Source organism: Balaenoptera borealis (genome assembly GCF_965194805.1).
Source record: "Balaenoptera borealis genome assembly, chromosome: 13".
Taxonomy (NCBI): Eukaryota; Metazoa; Chordata; class Mammalia; order Artiodactyla; family Balaenopteridae; genus Balaenoptera; species Balaenoptera borealis.
The window spans coordinates 54,970,412-54,977,261 of record NC_138870.1 but is presented as its reverse complement, the minus strand read 5'-3'; positions in this window follow the sequence as shown (position 1 = coordinate 54,977,261).

Below are 6,850 nucleotides of genomic sequence, written 5' to 3'. Positions count from 1 at the left end.
ATTCCGTGTGTAGATTCCTTTCTCAAAGAGTTTCTTTGGGAAGGAAGCCAGGCTCGACCCTCTGAATTTGGAGTTGGCAGTTGTTAGCACTACTCTGTCACAGTGGACATTTGTCATTCTTTTTTGGTTGCCCAGAAAGTATCTGAACTCCTTACCCATATTTGCAAACTTCTCTGCCTTGGGATTTTGGTGGAAGGCCAGGTTATTAAGCAGCAGAGAAGCTGAAAATGCTGTACATTCATTGTTTTTCAAATTTCTCTACAGTGGGGGCCCAAACATGTGACCCAGGCTCCCGCAATCAGATGCATCCATCGCAGACTTAGAATCTGGAATTTGTGATACAAGGCGCTTGGATGGTGAGGAAGACTCTGGCCGTGGTGGTAGCTACAGGGTAATCAAGGCCCTGGGCCAGCGGAGGTGGTAATGCCAGAGGCAGTGTCCAGCTCTCAGAGCTGGCAGCCTAAGATGTGCCAGCTGCAGGGCCTCGGGGTCACTGTGACATCCTCCCCAGAGCAGTTCCACAGTTGGATTCTGGGCACTGTTCCTGGTAGTAGAGCTGAGAATCAGGCTAAGTTATCTGGCAAATCCATGAGCTACTCAAAAGCCTTTTAATAAATTCTTCTCCTAGAATGGCTTTCTGACTGCTGCTTACAACTAAAACTCCTGACTTAAAACAGTAGAAATAAATTTAGAATAGCTAAAAGTTCCAATTTCTTAAAATAACAGAAAAATCATCTCAAAGCGTAAAACTTAACACCAGTGCAGTTCAGAACCCACTGAACTCTATAAGGGTTGCGTTATGAATATAAATACACATGTTTACATATCTGTACAGAGACATAAGCATATATATGTGTGTAGGCATGTGTGTGTGTGCGTCTGTGTGTATACATCCAAGACACACAATTCAATGTGTCACATTTAGGACTGGAAGCCAGTGGCATCCAATGCCAAACTTTAAATTTCCTTCTGAAGTTGTAAGGCCACCCTCCTGCTCCTCAGTCGATTGCTTGCTTTCTGTTCACTTCCTCTATTGAAAGAATGTATTTTATTTTTATCAAGCAGAACAGCATTCTCCTCCTTTTCCAACCAATTTCAGCTGTGTTAATCACTAACACAAAATGAACTAAGACCAGCCAGCACCAGCTGCAGGGTGGCATTCATTGTGAAGCAGAAACGCGGAGCTTAAGTGAAATGCGAAGTTGTTAAAAGGGGAGTGTGTACCGTATACCCTTGGGGCCGTATGCTGTGCTTCTTAAGGAAGTCTGGGGCTCCGAAATCCTGGTTCACAAAGCACACACTTTTTTTTTTTTTTTTTTTTTTTTTTTGCGACAAGAAATCCAATAATGCAGAGGAAACTGAAGCAAACTTCCCTGGAATCTCCACTGAACTAGCATTTTCCAAAGCTCCTAGCCAGAACATGGCAATGTTTTCAAAGCTTGTTCCCCTCTGTAGGTTATATCATTGAATCCTTGCAATGCCTGTGGGGACTAAACCAAGGCGGGTACATCTCTGTCTTACAGACATGAAACCAAGGGCCAGGGTCACCCGGACTGTTAATGGCAGAGCCAGTACTAGAATCATGAGCTTCTGGCTCCTAGTTCATTTTTCTCTACCATGACATTTCTTAACGTTTCAGGGTTGGTTTTCTGGTTTCCTGTTTTGGGTAGAGATACACACATGCACACACACATACACACGCATGCACGTGTGTATGCATATATATCTCTATTCATCTATATATTTATATATACATATATTTTAGTATGTATTTTTATATATTTGTTAAACTATTTAAATATACAAAATATATAAAATACCATATAATAAAATGACTTCCAGTCAAGGGAAAATATCAGGAAATTGCTTACGTGTTCCTCTTCCAAAAATAGTGAGTGACTAACCTTTTTATGAGCCAACCATGAGCTGGGGGCTCATCTTTGACATCTGCTTTCCTCCATAATGACTGTTCTTGCTCCTTTTCCCCAAGGTAACTCCTATCCACCCTCCACTGTCCGGCATAAATAGCCCTTCTTCTGGGAAGCCTCATCGATTAGGTCGAGGTCCTTTTATTATATGCGCTCCTAGTCTTGTATTCCTTTCTCACATCATTGTCATTCATTACATATGAGTTAATGTGTCTACTCCTTTAATACCTATTTTTGTTTACTATTCTATCCCCAGAACCTAGCCCAGTGCCTGGCACGGAGTGGACACTCAATCATCTTTCCAGAAGGATGACACGAGAGCAGAGCGAGAGGCATTAATCAATAGCAGGTGGGTCTCCTCATTCCGGACAGTGTGGTAGATAAGCCGGGATCTGCAGTCACAATACTTGTGTTTGAAGCCTGGCTCTGCAACCTCCCAGCTGTGTGACTAAACAAGTTGCTGGGACTCTGCCCCTGAGTGACCTCACCAACATTTTGTTGACCATACAGTTGCCTGTCTCACAGAGCTGCTTGAGAATTAATTGAGTTTATATCAGGAAAGTATTTAAGACACTGCCTGGTACATAATTGCTTAATAAATATTGGCAGTGCTTACTGAGAAGCATCTTATTGAGAAGAATGAGTGTGAATAAAAACAGGTTTACAGGTTCAGTGGTGGGAAATTGAAGAAGATCCTGTATGAAGACTTCTATTTTCTGGGCAAGTGAGAAAATGAAAAGAAGAGAAAGTCTGAGTGTCAGAGATCAGAGGAAAGTGCTACAAACTAAACTGCTGCACAGAAACCCTGCCTGCATCCGTCCCATCGTGGAGACTGCCTCTCCCCACTCTCCCAGGTCTTCTATGTGGGCAGGCAAAGCCAGCTGCCTCCCCACAGGGGGAGCAATCAGAGTCATTTTGCTAATTCTACTTCAGGAATGGAAAACTCAAAAGTCCAACACATCGAGGACCCCAGAGCACCCACGCAGTCAGCAATACCAAGGCCTGAGAATTTCATGTGAATGTGGAATGCACCAAATATACAATTAGGAAATAGCTTTTGCGTTCTGGAAGAATCTGGCCCCTTTGCAGTAGTCCTTAGTTCCTTGAAGTTCTGAGATTTTATTGTATCCTTAGGGTGATCAACTCTGTTTCCTTAATGTGTGCAATTGCAGACATCCGTTCATTGGGGCAGACGAGCTAACCTGTCACTGCGTGATGGATGTTTTCCTATTGCTCTGCTGAAGAGCATTAAGTTAAGCCTTCACTGCAGCTCCACAGATAGTTGAGACAACAGATGGCCTTTTTTTGCAATTCTAAGGGACTGCTGCCATAGGAGGTTCAGAAGAGTGGCTTCTATATGCTGATGGCTTAAAATAGACTTGGCAAATAAAGAACTGTTATCATTATGTATGCCAGTGAGTACAGTGGCCGATGAAGGTGGGGTTGGAGGTAAGGAGGGAAAACTTGGCCTAATTGTCTTCCTGACCTTGCAGGATGCAGTAAATTTAGGCTACAGGGTGGATGGAGGGAGCCAGAGGAGTTTTGAAGAAGTCAAGTTCTACCTGTAATACTTGCAGATGTTGAATATCTTTTCTGAGGACACAAATGTCATCTTAAGCACAAATAGAAGACCGACAATGCAAATCCATTTTCAAGAATGATTGGTATGCTTCAATGAATATTAATTCCAATCATTAAAAATACTTATAATCAAACCCTGGAACCGGTGAATTTTTTTTAAATGACAGTTTGGAGGCATATGAACAAGCTTGATATCATTTCTCCTGTTTTCTGGGATTTCTATGACAAAGGGAGGCATTTAAACTCTCTTGAAGCAAACAAAATTACTGCCCCTTCAATATTATGTGTACTGCATTTCTGACCATTTATGGGACTCCAGCAATTTATCACAGTAAGAAGTATTCTGCTTCACATGAGACTAGACTATTTGATGAGCTCATGGGATTATTAGCAGTGTACTGACTACCTGAAAATCGTCATTGTTCAGAGCTATCAACCTCACAAAAAAGGAATCAAAAGCCTGGTTGGCAGGTTGCTATTTATATTGCATGGTAAAAAGCTTTTTGCCATCTGAACACTGCAATTTAGGGGCTTCTTGGATGGAATGTCACATTTGGCCTGAAGCAAAATGCACCCATTGATTGAATGGGATTTCATATTTGTAATGGTCTCACAAAAGACAGTGAAACTACATTGTTACATGTATTAGACATTAGAGAGACCACTTCTACTAGAAATGCTCTCTATCACATATAGGTAGAGCATTTGCTAAGTCTAAGGGCAAGAAATGCAGATTCTATAATACCTGCAGATCGTCCAGGCACACCGCCCCTACTCAGGTGGCAGAGGATTATTCTACAGTCTGCTCGCAGATCAAGGATGCAAAGTGTAAATGCTTTTAGCAGATGCTTTGAATCTTGAAGGCATATGTTGTTCATGCTTCTTTAAAAGAAATTGCCAAAACTGCTGTACTAGTTCAAATCATCTGGCATTTGGGAACCTCGGTTATTATTTTCATATGAAAGTAAAACCAAGAGTTGGGTCATAAAACGACAGTCCAGTGCAAGGTGGTTGGCAGTCCATGCAATAGCACTTTAATTTACTTAACAAGAATGCAAGGTGAGGATAATGATTTGTGGGTGATATGGAGGAACAAAAACTCCCTATAATTGGCAAAATAACACTTCCGAGTATTTTCCAATGAAGAATTTAACCTTCAAATTGCAGCACCCTCACAGCAGTGATGCTGCTGGAAGGATATGGTGAGTGTGCTCTTTGACTTTACGCCTAGAATGTGGTAGGCACACTGATAGGCACTGGGGATACACAAAACCTCATAGAGTCAGAACCCGCTCCCCCCAAATTATTCCCATTAATACAGCCTGGGTGTATGGAATTGCAGTATATCTCCCTCACCACCACCTGTTTCCTCTTGAGTTTCATAAGAGGAAACCATGGTCATTTTATCTAGATTTAGTTATTGTATTCATTCAACTGAAATCTAAAGATACACCTTTTGCTCTAACCAGGGAAATGGAAAGATTTGAATATCTAATTTAACAAGACGCTATCAGTTAAGGTTTTTTGGTTGTAATCAACAGAAAGAGATTCTGAGCAGAGAAAGGAACTTAATGGAAAGATTTGGGGATATTCAATGGATTGAAGAAACATGTAAACCAGGACTCAGAAAGGACACGAACCAGGGCAGTTTCAGGGACCCAAACAGCAGGAAGGAATGGATGGAGCACATGGGCAGGACACCTTCAATAGGATGGATTTTTTTTTTGTCCAACACTTTAATATTTACTTGTAAAGCTGAGTAAAGAGCACAAGTCTTTAATGTTGAAGGTTTTGCTGACTCATCACTACCTTTTTTTTTCTTTTATAGATCATGTATGTAATGTATCTACCTAAAATATCTTTGTCTATGTTTTTATACTTTTATAGTTTTAGGTTTACATTTAAATCTATGATCTATTTTGAGTTAATGAATTTAAGAGTCATGTTTTAATATGTCTCTAGGTGTGAATCCAAGTTTTGTTTTCGTGTTTTGTTTTTTTTTTTAATGTTTTCCAGCATCATTTGTTGAAAAGACTATTTTTCCTCCACTGAATTGCCTTTGCACCTATGTTGAATATTACTTGTCCACAGGTGTTTTGTCCATAATCCATCAGTTGTTATATATGTGGATCTATTTCTGCATTCTCTGATCTGTTTCACTGACCTATTTGTCTATATGTGAACCAATGCCACAGTGTCCTCATTACTTTAACTTTATAGTAAGTCTATATAGACTTTACAGTAAGTCTTTATAATAAGGTCATATAAGACCTCTAACATTCTTTTTCTTTTACAAAGATGTTTTGGGCTTTCTATGTTCTTTGCATTTTTATATGAATTTTAGCATCGATTTTCCAATTTCTATCAAAAGAAAAGAACTTGCTAAGATTTTTATTGGTATTGCATTGAATCTACAATTTAGGGAGAATTATCATCTTAATAATATTGAACCTTAAGGCCCATGAATAAGGTATATCTCTCCAATTATTTAAGTCATAGTTCATTTCCCTTAGAAATATTTTGTAGGTTTTAGTGTACAAGGCTTACCAATGTTTTTCAGATTTATCCCTAAGTATTTTATATTTTTAATGCTATTCCAAATACTATTTTTTAATTTTATTTTCCAGTTGTTAATATAGAAATACAGAAATACAAATGATTTTGGTACTGGTCTGTTATCCTTCAAACTTGCTAAATTTACTTATTAGTTCTAAGATTGCTTTTGTAGATTTTTATCAGATTTTCTACATGGACAATCATGCATTCTGAATTAAAAACAATTTTGCTTTTTCCCTTCCAAAATAAATGCATTTTTTCTTGCCTTATTGCTCTGACCAGACCTCTAGTACAGTGTTGAATTGGAGTATGAGAAGGCACATCTTTTTATTCTTCCTGAATGTAGTGGGAAAGCATTCAGTCTTTCATCATTAAGTATTGTGCTGGCTGTAGGTTTTCTTTGATGTCTTTTATCAGAGTAAGCAGAAACTCTCTCTATTACTAGTTTGCTTAGAGTTTTCATCAGGAATGGATGCTGGATTTTGTCAAATGCTATTTCTGCATATATTCAGATGATGATATGGTTTTTCTTTTTTTGTGTTAATATGATGAATTACACTGATTGATTTTTAACGTTAAGCCAAATTTGCATTCTTGGAATAAACCTCACTTGGTCATGATGTACTATGCCTTTCATATATGCTTGGATTTGATTTTCTAAAATTTAGTTTCAAATTTTTTATCTATGTTCATGAGGAATCTTGATCTGTAGTTTTCTTATTTTGTAATGTCTTTGGTTGGTTTTGGTAGTGGGCTCACAGAATAAGATAGGAAGTATCTTCCTT